Source organism: Lithobates pipiens, unplaced genomic scaffold (genome assembly GCF_037356315.1).
Source record: "Lithobates pipiens isolate NorthernLeopardFrog02 unplaced genomic scaffold, aLitPip1_a1.2 Scaffold_23, whole genome shotgun sequence".
Taxonomy (NCBI): Eukaryota; Metazoa; Chordata; class Amphibia; order Anura; family Ranidae; genus Lithobates; species Lithobates pipiens.
The window spans coordinates 285183485-285199384 of NW_027507785.1; the positions used below are offsets into that span (position 1 = coordinate 285183485).

At 46.3% G+C, this 15900-nt stretch overlaps 1 protein-coding gene across 3 annotated transcripts in view; it reads left to right on the forward strand.

The window, feature by feature from the left end:
* Nucleotides 1–15900, forward strand: part of AGBL4 (AGBL carboxypeptidase 4) — a 2901779-nt gene that overhangs the window by 1521609 nt on the left and 1364270 nt on the right. The gene's annotated exons all lie outside the window — the stretch shown is intronic.

Here is a 15900-nt window from a genome sequence, read left to right on the forward strand (position 1 = left end):
TCAACTGTATTGTTATTGGCTGCCCCATAACTCATGCTTTTATCTTAGTGCCCTGTTTTTACCAGTAACTCTGCTGTGACTTGATCTACAATGGTTTAAGAATGACTACGGTCATGTTAAGACAGCAGAACTACAAGAAAATGACCACGGTTGTTGACAGTCACTTACATCCACTAGAAAATGGCCGCTATATTACGCTTTAACATAGGCTACAGGAAAATGGCCACTCATTGAACTCAATATCCAATCTATTTAAGGACACTTCTAGTGCCTATCTTCATTCCCTGATGAAGTCACGTGACCGTGACACTACGTGTTGGATCAGTAAGTGAAGTGACGTTAGGTTGTGAGCTTTCAGCTCATGGTGCTGTGTTTTGTGTTTTATATTTTTAATGTGAGTACCATATTGGCTGCTAGTTTTAATGAATATATTCAGTTTCAACATACTTCACGATCTGCGCCCTCCTTTTTCTTCCCCCTTATACACTGCTATTGGATCTGGTGCTCCCTTTCCATTTATCACTGAGTTGCACAGAGGAGAAACCCCCAGTGGCCTATTGCAGGAGCCTGGATTCCTTTGGTCTTTATTGCAATTTTTCACGCTGTTACCTTACAGCGGTAAGGTAAGGGGCTATTTCACTGTCACACAGAGATATAATTGCACTGAAGAAACTAGTCACCAAGCCACCGTTTACATTCCCTGATCTGTACAGAATGTCGGTTGGAACAGCACTTCACGGCTTCAGTTGACTTTTCTATATGGACTTTATTTCTGCTAGTAGCACTTTAATATTTATCTGAAGAGTTTCATATTTGGACGTTTTTTACCACTAGCACTGTATTGTTATCTAATTTGAAGATTCTATTTCACTTTTGCCACTTTTATCACTTGCACTTCATATACTAGAACATATTCATTTATAGTGGTTGCTTTCAGTATTGTTTGTTTAGCATTTAGTATTTGATATGTAATAAAATAAAATTAATACAATCAGTGCAAAGAGAAATATGAAAGCGGTAAAATGCAGCTGAACACTGAGAGATTTTTCACAGAATCAAAAGGTCAAATAGTATATAAAGAAGTGCAGGGCTCAATAAAACATCTCGAATGTAATAAAAAAAGTCCGTAAATTTTAAAGTAAAAAGTAAATAGAAGGTGGACTAGCAGTCCCAGCAAGCAAAGAGTCCGCGTGAGAAAATTCAATGCTAGAGTGACTTTCTCTCCACCTCCAACACACTCGCTTCGCTCACCTCTAGATGTGGACCACTGAACAAACAGATGGTCAACAACGCATGTCCCTTATGGGTAAAACCTCCAGGCAAGATCCAGATCCACCGACCAGTATCCCCGGGAGTGTAATAGTGAGAGAGAAACAAATCTAAGTGCACACTGATAATTTCCTTTAAAAGGCTCACATCTGAATAAAATCAGCAGTGTTTCCTTCTGGGAATAATAGAGAAGGCTGGCGTAGTACTGGTAATCACTTTTCCTCCTCGGAGGAAAGTGATTACCAGTACCACGCCAGCCTTCTCTATTATCCCCAGTGGGGAAACTGCTGATTTTATTCAGATGTGAGCCTTTTAAAGAAATTCATCAGTGTGCACTTAGATTTGTTTCTCTCTCACTATTACACTTCTGGGGATACTGGTCAGTGGATCTGGATCTTGCCTGGAGGTTTTACCCATAAGGGACATGCATTGTGGACCATCTGTTTGTTCAGTGGTCCACATCTAGAGGTGAGCAAAGTGAGTGTGTTGGAGGTGGAGGGAAAGTCACTCTTACATTGAATTTTTTCACGCGGACTCTTTGCTTGCTCGGACTGTTAGTCCACCTTCTATTTAATTTTTACTTTGAAATTCATGGACATTTTTATTACATTTGAGATGTTTTATAGAGCCCTAACATACACTGCACTTCTTTGTATAGTATTTCATATGTATTTACATTCTGTACCCACTTTGGTTCTTCTAGCACTTCTTTAACATTATTGTTATTTTAGTTATCACTTAGAGCGCAACACCATCTATTGATTTTTATCCCAAATCATAACCAGTACCACTAAAACCACCATAACCTAGTCTTGATAGAAGACCATTGTCTGCATTAAGATGATAGCTCATGTCCGTATAGACTCGTTGGAAGTGGATATGATGTGAAGTTGCTCTACATGTTGCGTGCTTCAGCGCTTCCTCAGGAGCTTTAGGCAAGTGTTATTAATAAACACAGAAAAAAGAAGAACCATATAGTTTAAAAAAATGATCACATTAACAATTAGTATTCAAGACAATTACTACAATGTCTCATATGGCCATAGGAAACAAGCACACACACAGACTGGTTCCTGTTGGCATAGAGCAACTCATACACTGCAACCACACATATCATGGAGCATGCCACAACTATGGGGACGCACATAAGCACGAAGGCCACCACTGGTTCCTCAATATATCAAACAATCAAAAAAGAAACAACGTTTTTTTTTAAAAAAACCTTATATGGAATTATATCAAAATAATTGAAAACTTTATTATCCTTGGAGTTCAAAATAAGATAGACCTATAGGATAAATATAAGCAAGGGACTAAACCCAGTGTGTAAATGAAGCAGGCATGTTGTAATGCAATTTCTTCTTTTAGCCACAAGATGGAGACAGAGAGATGCTGACTAGCCCTTCCAGCAAAACTGAGAGACAAAGAGAACACAAAAAATGGGAGTTTCAGGAAGTGTTGGGTGGGACAGAAAAGAGGGAAGTAGTGAGGCAAAAGAGATAGAGAGTGCTTACAGGAGACAGAGGAGAGGAGATTACTTAAGAGCGGGTATAAACCTAACATCCTTCTTGACACCATACTGACACTGCATGCAGACACCCATTTCCCTTTTTAGTGTCACGGGATGCTTGTTTGGAGCTGCCCTCTCTGGGAGTTTGCCTGTTTAAAACTCTACCCGATGGAACATTCTAGAGGATTACTGTTCCATGCAAGCTTGTTTAAACCTTCTCTTAAAACAAGGGCCCCACCGTTTGCTAGCAGAAGACACTAGTATTCTTCCTCTCAGGATGTGCAACATTACAGAACTGTGCTTACTGTATTTGTGTAACCCTTTTCTTTTCGCTGTGTGTTTGCCTCTCAAAGGTGTTTGCAGCCAAGAAGGAGCTGAAAAGTTGACAAGTCTTCTCTCCTCCCTCTCAGCACCTATGTTAAGGGCATATGGATTACTGCCCTTTCTATGCCTGCAGTTGCTAAATATTGAAGGTTGTCTTTTCTAATTTCTAATTAGTTATTTGTAGCAAGGTTTAACAGTGTTGTAAGTTTCCATATGCTTTAAACCGTGCTAATATATTCAACTTGTTTAATGCAGCATGCATTGCAGTGACAGGGCAACCCACAACCAGCCAAACACAGCCAACAGACTCAGCATAAAAAACAACCAATGAAACAGATCCAAACAGATAACCCACAGCAATATTCGACATAGAAAACAACAAAAGAAGGACCAGTTACCACTCCTGGGGTCTCGGGGTAACGCGGCACCTCTCATTATGGGCATATACACAGTTTCACCCTGTTGTGTTATGAATTTGTTAATTCGGTGCCATATTTCAGGTTGTCTGAAGTTATGCATCATTTGTGTACCTTGTTTTGCAACAACTATATTTTTACTTATGTATTGTAAAGTGCTAGAGAATATTCAGCCATTTTTAATAAGGTAATACTACTACATATACTGCAATGGGGGTGCAAGAAAAGAAAATCCCAGTGGGAAACAACCTGCTGGTGATAATTTGAAAAACCCTTCATGGAAGTACACTTGCCAGAAGTCCCTGCAGATTCAAGCATAGTAATAGGATAGTGGAGAAATTCCAATGATATACATGTCTTCTACCAACCTAAGCCAATCACATGGGTTCTTGATGGTTGCCAGTTTGTCCTGCTAGAACTGCATACTGCACTTCATCACTGTGACCACCCACATGTGATCTCTAATTTAAAGGCAAGAGAAAACAATTGCAATCTAGTTGCAATAATTTGTATGTCAATAATGCTGACTTACTTCAAGCTTTTTAAGTCAGAAAATTGGACTTCTCCTACAGCATCATAACGTTTGTATTACTATATAAAGCTGTGCTACTCTGCATTTGTGGTTGGTATTTTCAGAGTGCCTCATGTAGAGCTCACCCCGAAGGGGCCACTGAGTATATACCCAGGTCTTCCTTACTAGTACAGAGGCTGCCATCCATAAGCACAGTTCCATGTACACTGACATTGCAAGCTCAGTCTAGGACAGTGATGGCAAATCTTTTTGAACCCTAGTGCCCTAACAGCGACACAAAACCAACTTATTTATTTCAAAGTGCCAGCAAGGAATTAAACCTACCAGCGGCTCTGTACAGAGGATGAGACTGATCTTCCCTCCGAATAAGGGATCATCCCATCCCTAAGGGACCATAAAAGTACAATTCTGCCCAGAAAAAAAGTTGGTGTTTTCTTAAAGGAATGCATTACACTCAGAATGCAGGGATCAGGAATGCGTTACACTGAGAATGCAGGGATCAGGCATGCGTTATGCTCAGAATGAAGGGATCAGGAGTGTATTATGCTCAGAATTAGTGATGGACGAACTTCCGACGGGACGTTTCGCGAACGCGAAACGCGAACGGACACAAACGTTCGCGAAAACGACCGTTCGCCGCGGGCTCCATTGACTTCAATGGGAGGCGAATTTCGCAAACCTTTAGGTCGAATTTGCGGCCACGGGGTAATTATTAGGGGGTAGCACGTAGTCCCACCACCTGGACAATAGCATAATACATGTATGAGGTGAATTTGGGATCGATAACTACAAGCATTTTTTTTTTATTTGGGAAATTGTTCTGACAATTCAGGACTATGGAGCTAATGAAGGCAATGGAGGAGAGGGAAGGTCAGGGACCAGGGTAGGCAAACAAGAGGGTGCAGGAGATACAGAGCACTGACAGCAGCACCGTAATACAGAGCACTGACATCAGCACCGTGACATACAGCGCTGACAGCAGCTCCGTGACATACAGCGCTGACAGCAGCTCCGTGACATACAGCGCTGACAGCAGCTCCGTGACATACAGCGCTGACAGCAGCTCCGTGACATACAGCGCTGACAGCAGCTCCGTGACATACAGCGCTGACAGCAGCACCGTGACATACAGCGCTGACAGCAGCTCCGTGACATACAGCGCTGACAGCAGCTCCGTGACATACAGCGCTGACAGCAGCTCCGTGACATACAGCACTGACAGCAGCTCCGTGACATACAGCGCTGACAGCAGCTCCGTGACATACAGCGCTGACAGCAGCACCGTGACATACAGCGCTGACAGCAGCTCCGTGACATACAGCGCTGACAGCAGCTCCGTGACATACAGCGCTGACAGCAGCTCCGTGACATACAGCGCTGACAGCAGCTCCGTGACATACAGCGCTGACAGCAGCTCCGTGACATACAGCGCTGACAGCAGCACCGTGACATACAGCGCTGACAGCAGCTCCGTGACATACAGCGCTGACAGCAGCTCCGTGACATACAGCGCTGACAGCAGCTCCGTGACATACAGCACTGACAGCAGCTCCGTGACATACAGCGCTGACAGCAGCTCCGTGACATACAGCGCTGACAGCAGCACCGTGACATACAGCGCTGACAGCAGCTCCGTGACATACAGCGCTGACAGCAGCTCCGTGACATACAGCGCTGACAGCAGCTCCGTGACATACAGCGCTGACAGCAGCTCCGTGACATACAGCGCTGACAGCAGCTCCGTGACATACAGCGCTGACAGCAGCTCCGTGACATACAGCGCTGACAGCAGCTCCGTGACATACAGCGCTGACAGCAGCTCCGTGACATACAGCGCTGACAGCAGCTCCGTGACATACAGCGCTGACAGCAGCTCCGTGACATACAGCGCTGACAGCAGCTCCGTGACATACAGCGCTGACAGCAGCTCCGTGACATACAGCGCTGACAGCAGCACCGTAAGCAGCCCCAGGAGGAAGTCAGCACAGCACAGGGATGGTGTGATCCCCTCATAATAAGAACCCCCAGGAGGAAGTCAGCACAGCACAGGGATGGTGGGAGCCCCTCATAATAAGAACACCCAGGAGGAAGTCAGCACAGCACAGGGATGGTGGGAACCCCTCATAATAAGCAGCCCCAGTAGAAATATGACACCGCTCAACCTCTTCAAAGAGGAGGGTAGGGGCATATAGTACGGTGTGCTTTTTTGGGTCAGGGAAGTGAGCCAAATGAATTAAGAAGGTCTGTGTGCTTGATTCCAAAAATTGTTTATAGACATATACATGGTCTACTGATCACATGTGTTGAATTCCTCCGAGATCCATGCCTCATTCATTTTTAGAAATGTGAGGTAGTTAACACTGTGGTGAGCTAGGCGAGTACGCTTATCGGTCACAATCCCCCCTGCTGCGCTGAACGTCCTTTCGGACAGGACACTGGATGAGGGGCAAGCCAACAGTTCGATTGCAAATTGGGCAAGCTCTGGCCAGAGGTCAAGCCTGCCCACCCAGTAGTCTAGGGGTTCATCACTCCTCAGAGCGTCCACATCGGCCGTTAACCCAATGTAGTCGGACACCTGACGGTCTAGGCGTTCCCTGATGCTGGATCCGGATGACACCTGTCGATGGGTCGGCTGAAAGAATGACCTCATATCCGAAGTCACCAACACATCTTCAAACCGGCCTCTTCTTGCAGGCGCTGTTGGATTGGTACCCGCAAATCCTTCTCTGGGAGTGGGAATTGCTCCTCTGCCAGCGCACGCAAAAGCAGAATGCAGCATTTCTCGAAGCAAGGCCTGGAAGTGCTGCATTCTGACAGCCCTCTGCGACGGCGGTAACATTTCCGCCATTTTGTGTTTGTACCGGGGGTCTAAGTACGTTGCCACCCAGTACTGGTCCTTGACCCTCATGCTTTTTATACGGGGGTCCCTATTAAAACACTGGAGCATGAAGGCCCCCATTTGCACTAAAGTGGAAGCGGTGTGGTGGCCTGGCTCCTGCTCATCATCCAGGATAATGTCGTCCTCTTCATTCTCCTCTCCCCATCCTCGCACAACAGGGATCCCAGAAAGGTTTAAAGCATGCTCTTCTTGCTCCTGCTCATCCGCCCCGGCACCATCCTCCTCTGACTCCTCATCAGACTCCTGTTGTTGACTTGTCTCAGATAGAGTAGCCCCCCCTGGGAATTCATCCAGCATTGCGACTTCCTCATCTTCCCGCTCCTGCTCCTCCACAGCCTGATCAATGACACGACGCAATGCACGCTCCAGAAAGAAGGCATAAGGTACCATGTCACTGATGGCGCCATGGCTGCGACTGACCAGTTTGGTGATCTCCTCAAATGGCCGCAGAAGTCTGCATGTGTCGCGCATGAGCAGCCACTGGCGCGGTGAAAAAAAACCCAGCTCCCCAGAACCGTTTCTTTCGCAGAGTTCATACAGGTAGACGTTAACTGCACGTTTCTGCTGGAGCAGCCTATCAAGCATATAGAAGGTTGAGTTCCATCGCGTCGGGCAATCGCAAATAAGACGTCTGACCGGCAGATGGTGTCGCCGCTGAATGTCAGCAAGGCGAGCCATGGCCGTGTAAGATCTTCTGAAATGGGCCGAGATTTTCCTTGCCTGCCGCAAGATGTCCTGGACCCCAGGGTATTTGACAAGGAATCGCTGCACGACCAAGTTTAAGACGTGTGCCATGCACGGCACGTGCGTGATTTTGCCCTGTTTCAATGCGCTAAGCAGATTGGCACCGTTGTCACACACCACTTTACCAACTGTCAAATTGAGCGGTGTTAGCCACTCATCTGCCTGTGAACGCAAAGCTGAAAGGAGTGCCGGGCCAGTGTGGCTCTTTGCTTCCAGGCACAACAGACGCAGCACGGCATGGCAACGTCTCACCTGGCATGTGGAATAGGTTCTGGGGAGCTTGGGCGGTGCAGTGGAAGAGACGCTAGCAGCGGAAAAGGAGGAGGCAGCTGAGGAGGAGAGGGAGGAGGATGGAGTAGGAGGAGGAGAAGAAGAGTCAGGCCTGCATGCAATCCGTGGCGGTAAAACCAAATCTACACGGGTGCCACGGGTTACATGCTTGACGGCCGTCAGAAGGTTCACCCAGTGGGCAGTAAAACTGATATACCTTCCCTGCCCGTGTTTGCTAGACCACGTGTCTGTGGTCAGATGTATCTTGGCACCGACACTGTGTGCCAGAGATACATTCACTTGCCGCTGAACATGGCCATATAGCTCTGGGATGCCCTTCTCTGAGAAATACTTCCTTCCTGGGACCTTCCATTGTGGTGTTCCAATGGCCACAAATTTGCGAAAGGCCTCCGAGTCCACCAGTTTATATGGCAGTAGTTGGCGGGCTATGAGTTCTGACAAGCCAGCCGCCAACCGTTGGGCAAGAGGGTTATCCGGCGTCATCATTTTTTTACGCTCAAACATTAGGCCCACGGAAGCCTGCCTTTTTGCAGAAAAATGTGAGCTTGGCGTGATGGAAGGTGGAGTGGAGGACAATTGTGAGGAGAGAGGAGAAGGAGAAGTAGAAGACGAGGCTGGACGGTGAGAGCCTGCAGTGTGGCTTTGTGTGTTCCGTTGCTCCCACTGGGCTCGGTGATGGCTGCTCATGTGCCTTCTTAAGGCGGTCGTCCCTAGGTGAGTATTGGGCTTACCGCGACTAACGCGTTGACTGCAAAGATTGCAGATGGCAACGCTATTGTCAGCAGCGGACACGTTAAAAAAAGCCCACACTGCGGAGCCATGTGCCGGTGTCCTGGGAGCGCCAGATGTGACCGTACATGGTCGATGACTCGCTCCTGATACATTTGCAGTCTGCTTTGTCCCTGCTGTGCAATGTAAGTCATTGCTGCTTCTCCTCCCTATCTGCTGGTCCATATCTCCCTCTGAACTCCCCTCCTCTTCCTCTCTTGTGGGCACCCACGTGACATCACTAGACACGTCATCATCAACGTCACCTTCCCCACCGCTATAAGTAGAGTAGGCAGCAACACCGGGGACCAACCTCCTCCTTGGGCTGATCTGGGTACTGGCGTCAGACTGCTGAGTAGCGCTTGTTGCTACCTCCTCTTCCTGATCCAATACCAAGAGTGGCTGCGCATCAGAAATGTCCTCTTGATATGGATCGGAAAATAATTCCAGTGACTCAAGCGGAAGGTATGTGGTGGTGGTGGTGGTGGTCGTGTTGTTGGTGGTAGTGTCTTTGGGGGTGCACATAGCAGAGAGTGAAGAAGAGGGTGCAGATCGAGAGGATGAGGAGGGTGCAGAAGAGTAAGGCTGAGCGAGCCACTCAACCAAGTCTGGTGCATCCTTTAAAGTAATTGAACGCACCTTCTGCAACTTCCCACTTTGGCTCAAGCCTGTTGCTCCTGCCCTACCCCTACCACCCCTGCGGAAGGGCCTGCCTCTTCCTCTGCATGTCATTTTTTAAATGACCCTGTGACAAAACTCTTAGTCCCTATACCGCTGAAGGACTGCTGCAGTATAGGTGAGCGGTCAGCAGTGGTGCACGTCAACCCTATCTATTGTGGACCTATAGCGGTCCTTACAGAACAGCAGACTGTACCGCACTCAAGCCTATGTACCGTAGCACCCTATACCAAGTTACCAGTCCTTATAAGAACTTTTGTGGACCAAGCAGGTTGTGTATTAGTGTTTAGCAGACTGTACGTCAGTCCCTATACCGCTGAAGGACTGCTGCAGTATAGGGCAGCGGTCAGCAGTGGTGCACGTCAACCCTATCTATTGTGGACCGATAGCGGTCCTTACAGAACAGCAGACTGTACCGCACTCAAGCCTATGTACCGTAGCACCCTATACCAAGTTACCAGTCCTTATAAGAACTTTTGTGGACCAAGCAGGTTGTGTATTAGTGTTTAGCAGACTGTACGTCAGTCCCTATACCGCTGAAGGACTGCTGCAGTATAGGGCAGCGGTCAGCAGTGGTGCACGTCAACCCTATCTATTGTGGACCGATAGCGGTCCTTACAGAACAGCAGACTGTACCGCACTCAAGCCTATGTACCGTAGCACCCTATACCAAGTTACCAGTCCTTATAAGAACTTTTGTGGAACAAGCAGGTTGTGTGTTAGTGATTAGCAGACTGTACGTCAGTCCCTATACCAATGAAGGACTGCTGCAGTATAGGGCAGCGGTCAGCAGTAGTGCACGGCAACCCTATGTATTGTGGACCGATAGCGGTCCTTACAGAACAGCAGACTGTACCGCACTCAAGCCTATGTACCGTAGCACCCTATACCAAGTTACCAGTCCTTATAAGAACTTTTGTGGACCAAGCAGGTTGTGTATTAGTGTTTAGCAGACTGTACGTCAGTCCCTATACCGCTGAAGGACTGCTGCAGTATAGGGCAGCGGTCAGCAGTGGTGCACGTCAACCCTATGTATTGTGGACCGATAGCGGTCCTTACAGAACAGCAGACTGTAACGCACTCAGGCCTATGTACCGTAGCACCCTATACCAAGTTACCAGTCCTTATAAGAACTTTTGTGGACCAAGCAGGTTGTGTGTTAGTGATTAGCAGACTGTACGTCAGTCCCTATACCAATGAAGGACTGCTGCAGTATAGGGCAGCGGTCAGCAGTAGTGCACGGCAACCCTATGTATTGTGGACCGATAGCGGTCCTTACAGAACAGCAGACTGTAACGCACTCAGGCCTATGTACCGTAGCACCCTATACCAAGTTACCAGTCCTTATAAAAACTTTTGTGGACCAAGCAGGTTGTGTGTTAGTGTTTAGCAGACTGTGCGTCAGTCCCTATACCGCTGAAGGACTGCTGCAGTATAGGGCAGCGGTCAGCAGTGGTGCACGTCAACCCTATCTATTGTGGACCGATAGCGGTCCTTACAGAACAGCAGACTGTACCGCACTCAAGCCTATGTACCGTAGCACCCTATACCAAGTTACCAGTCCTTATAAGAACTTTTGTGGACCAAGCAGGTTGTGTATTAGTGTTTAGCAGACTGTACGTCAGTCCCTATACCGCTGAAGGACTGCTGCAGTATAGGGCAGCGGTCAGCAGTGGTGCACGTCAACCCTATGTATTGTGGACCGATAGCGGTCCTTACAGAACAGCAGACTGTAACGCACTCAGGCCTATGTACCGTAGCACCCTATACCAAGTTACCAGTCCTTATAAGAACTTTTGTGGACCAAGCAGGTTGTGTGTTAGTGATTAGCAGACTGTACGTCAGTCCCTATACCAATGAAGGACTGCTGCAGTATAGGGCAGCGGTCAGCAGTAGTGCACGGCAACCCTATGTATTGTGGACCGATAGCGGTCCTTACAGAACAGCAGACTGTACTGCACTCAGGCCTATGTACCGTAGCACCCTATACCAAGTTACCAGTCCTTATAAAAACTTTTGTGGACCAAGCAGGTTGTGTGTTAGTGTTTAGCAGACTGTGCGTCAGTCCCTATACCGCTGAAGGACTGCTGCAGTATAGGGCAGCGGTCAGCAGTAGTGCACGGCAACCCTATGTATTGTGGACCGATAGCGGTCCTTACAGAACAGCAGACTGTAACGCACTCAGGCCTATGTACCGTAGCACCCTATACCAAGTTACCAGTCCTTATAAGAACTTTTGTGGACCAAGCAGGTTGTGTGTTAGTGATTAGCAGACTGTACGTCAGTCCCTATACCAATGAAGGACTGCTGCAGTATAGGGCAGCGGTCAGCAGTAGTGCACGGCAACCCTATGTATTGTGGACCGATAGCGGTCCTTACAGAACAGCAGACTGTACCGCACCCAAGCCTATGTACCGTAGCACCCTAGACAGACCAAGTTACCAGTCCTGATAAAGAGCTTTGTGGAACAAGTGAGTTGTGAATGATTAGCAGACTGCAGCAGAAGGGCAGCAGTCAAGTATAATATTCTTTCTATATTTGGAAGAAAGAATATTATACGTGTACAAGCCTATTACCGTACCACTGATACCAGTCCTGAAAAGAACCTTTGTGGAACTAATAGTAACAGCAAGTCTTTAAAATTATCCTCACTGCCTGACACACTGCTTCCTGCCTGTCCCTATACAAATTGGCAAAAAAGAGTAGGCTGGAACGATTAGCTGGAACAGCTCTTTTGTGGACCTGATAGTAACAGCTAATGATGATGATGATGATGATGATGAAGAAAGACTAATCTGGCTGAGCTGTCCCTAAAATAGCAGCATACAGCGCTCTGTCCCTTTATCTAAACTGACAAAAGAAACTCAGGCTGCTGACCTAACACCTATACCAGTCCTGAAAAGAACTTTTGTGTACCAAATAGCTAGCGTTTTCTCTGTCCCTACTCCACACAGGATCCTTTCCCTACAGTGACAGAAGAAAGAATGTAAAATGGCCACCGGATCGGGTGTATTTATAGGTTAGGGGGAATGTCCAAGTGTCCATGAGCTGTCATGTCTCAATTGGTTGTCCTGTAACACATGATAAACGTGTCACGAAAGGTTAAAGTTCTTGTATACATTAAACACGTAAGTCCGCCGGGGCGAACGACGGAAAAAGGCGTTCGAACCCGCGGACGGCGAAAGTCGGAAATTCGCCGCGAAACGACCGCCGGGCGAACCGTTCGGCCATCACTACTCAGAATGCAGGGATACATTTGCTGAGCACTGGTTAGGATGCATTTCCTGAGCACTGGTAAGGATGCATTTGCTGGGCATTGGGTATACCCAGCCATACATTCCATGGTTATATGGTTACTGCACAATTGTTTGGATATGTGGATGCATAATGGCGCCTAGATGTTTTTGTTTTAGACAACGTTGTGTTTTTAGATGGTTGTAGGTGTAGGAGCATCTTTTTCTATTTGACCTGTTTTTAGTAATACATTTTTGTCATTCATTTTCCATCATTTTTTGTATTCAATTTTTTTTGGATTGCTATATCCCTGTGGCTCTATTTTGTGGCATCTTGACTGTTCCGTTTCCCTGGCACAGTCCTTCTCCTTTGTATGCAGCTTTTTGGCCACTGAGCCCCACTTCCTTTGGATAGTGAGTGGATGAGCTCTCAGTAATATTTGTATTCCACAGTGTGGTTCCCAGTTTTATATTTTTTGTTCATATAAATATCTCACCTGTCTCCAGTGACTCCCGATCTGGGAGCTCATTCCCACCCACAAGTCACCCCTGATTGTTTCCAGCCACATAGGTGCGGTGTTCTCTTAGGCACGCCCACCCCAGACATGTCACCGCTGGTCCCAGAGATTTGTGGTTTTATGTAGTTTGATGTGGGGGTGCGGTGTGGACGAGAGCTTGTATGAATAGCCGTTCAGTGTGCTTTTCTCTTTTCTTCCTTTCTTCACCCCTGGCCCCAGAGCTGTGTGGTAGCCGCTTCTTCTCAGTCACGCCCACCTCGGACACATCACCGATGGCCCTAGAGACCTGTGGGAGATGTAGTTCGATGGGAGGTACAGTTTGGTGTGGACAAATCAGCTTGTATGGATGGCTGGTCAGTGTGCTTTTCTTTCGTCCTAGCATGCCCACAGAGAGGGCTAGGTGTGCCGGCTGTGGCACGCGTGCCACAGGTTCACCATCATTGGTCCAGGAGTATTTTTAGAATTTATTGCTGAAAAACAAGGAGAGGGGTTTTGAGTCACAGGATACTCCAAAAAACATTACTAACAATCAACAAGAGGACAAAACCTCTTAGTAGAAAACCATTGCGGGAGCGACACACACTATTATCCCAAATCAGGTCTTACTCTCATTGTCCCAGGAGCTGTCTGCCACTCAGCATTGACAGGTAGATCCTCCGAGAAGGGTATAAAAGATCCTTCCCTTGACCAGGACTTTAGGACAATGACTTCCAGCATAGGTCCATTAGCAATCTCCTCCAAGCAGTTAGCCCAGCTCCTGCTGAATCCCAGACTGCAATCTCTTGTCTAGGTAGCTCTCCCCTAGGGGCAGCAGCCCCAGGAACACTGGAACCCTTCCTGAAGCAGTAAGAACAACCTGGAAAGGCCTCCCAAACATTTATTACCCAGCCACTTCCTGGATAACTCCTTCCAGGGATTGGCTGGACCATATTACATTTTCATGCTGGATCTTCTGACTCTCCCTGCCCTATACTCTGGAAGCATCTTCCAGAAGCAGGTGGGAGAAATCAAAAAGCCTGAAAACCCTAACCAGATAAAAACAATCAATTGCTGCTCCCTGGTGGTGGTTCAGTGGTTCAATGGAAAGACAGGATCTGGTAAACAAATTGAAAACATTTTGGAATATAGCTTGTACTTCTTCCATTTGAGATGTCTGCTCAAGAGGTTTAGGAATCTCAAAAGAATAGGCTCTTCTTGGAACTGTCCTTGGCATTATATCTCTTTGCTGCCCAGGGAACATACTAGAATTGCCCTAAAGATGGAACAGAAGACCCAATCAGTATACTTCTTCACAAAACATGCTGGATTATGTTTCTGGTCAAGAGACTTAAAAAAATCATGTTACCACCTGCTATGGACAACAACCCAACCCTACTCTGATCTGATTTGTACTTGTTTATTTATTTATTTATTTTTCAAAGCTGAACTTGTATCTCTATTATACGTCCAGTCCTAAGATTTACACAGCTCTTCCACACAGTGCCCAATTTGTCTCTGCTGGAGTTGAAAAACACATACAGGTCTTCGGTATCCTCCAGTCTGTGAATGGGCAGTGAAAGGAAAAGCAGCACACTGATCAGCTCAGCTCTCTGTCACCCTGTCCTCTCCTCTTATTGGTATATCACCTGTTAGCATATGAACACTGCCGTGCTACTGATTGGCTCCACGTGCTGTTTTGCCCTCTCCCAGGTCTATTGTACAAGGACTGCAAGAGGCTTATCAAGTCGAATTCATGATTACACTACTCGCGTTTAAAAGAACTTCAGACACATAAACCCAACAGCCACAGGGGGCTAAAAAATTTATGAAATTTTTATTTTATATCAGCCTGGATTTCTTTTTATTTTAAGGAGAATAAAACAAGCAGAGTATGGCGAGCAATGGAATCTGATTAATTGCAGTGGCAGCAGTCTCAAACTCAATTTTTTCCCATTTTCATACACACACACACACATATATATATATATATATATATATATATATATATATATATATATATATATATATATATTATTGCTATATAATTTTAATATGCATTGATTAAAGCATGGGGCAACCACACTAGAAATGGATTACACTTATTTGCATTACCCATGCAAACACCCTGAGATCACACACATTCTGTGTGCATTACTTCCTCCTCCTATATTTTACTGTCCATTTAAGATGGGAAAATACATCTATAAGAGGGGAATATATTACTTCTAAATTGTACATTGTGTTTGCACACAGCAGGTTGCCTTGCAATACATCCATATTTCGGGTCTCCATGTGTGCTGGGGGCATAAATTTACTCAGCAATAAAACCACTGGAATATGGACGTAACCCATCGATCAGAGCAGCTCAGCATCTGTCCCTATCAACGTATGTGAATACAAAAGCGCTCGCTGCTATCAAAACGCTCCCCTTTCAAAGCAAGAATAATATACGTTCTAGTGTATAAATAATGTTTACACTTTTTTTTGTCTTCAGAAAGACTCTCCATCAGCAATATGAAGGGAAAATTTGCTACACTTGTACTAAATTTCCCTTGGGGGTATAAAATATGGTTTTGTTTCTGAGGGCAATCTAGTAAGAGCAGCACAAGGTATTGATGTTTGACATCCTCCCGGCTTGTCCCACCGCTAAGCACTCTTTAAGTGAAAAGTTACAAGTTTCTGGTTAAATTGAATTTCTCTCCTTTTTGTCTTAAAATTTATTGTGCTGCTGCAATTTTT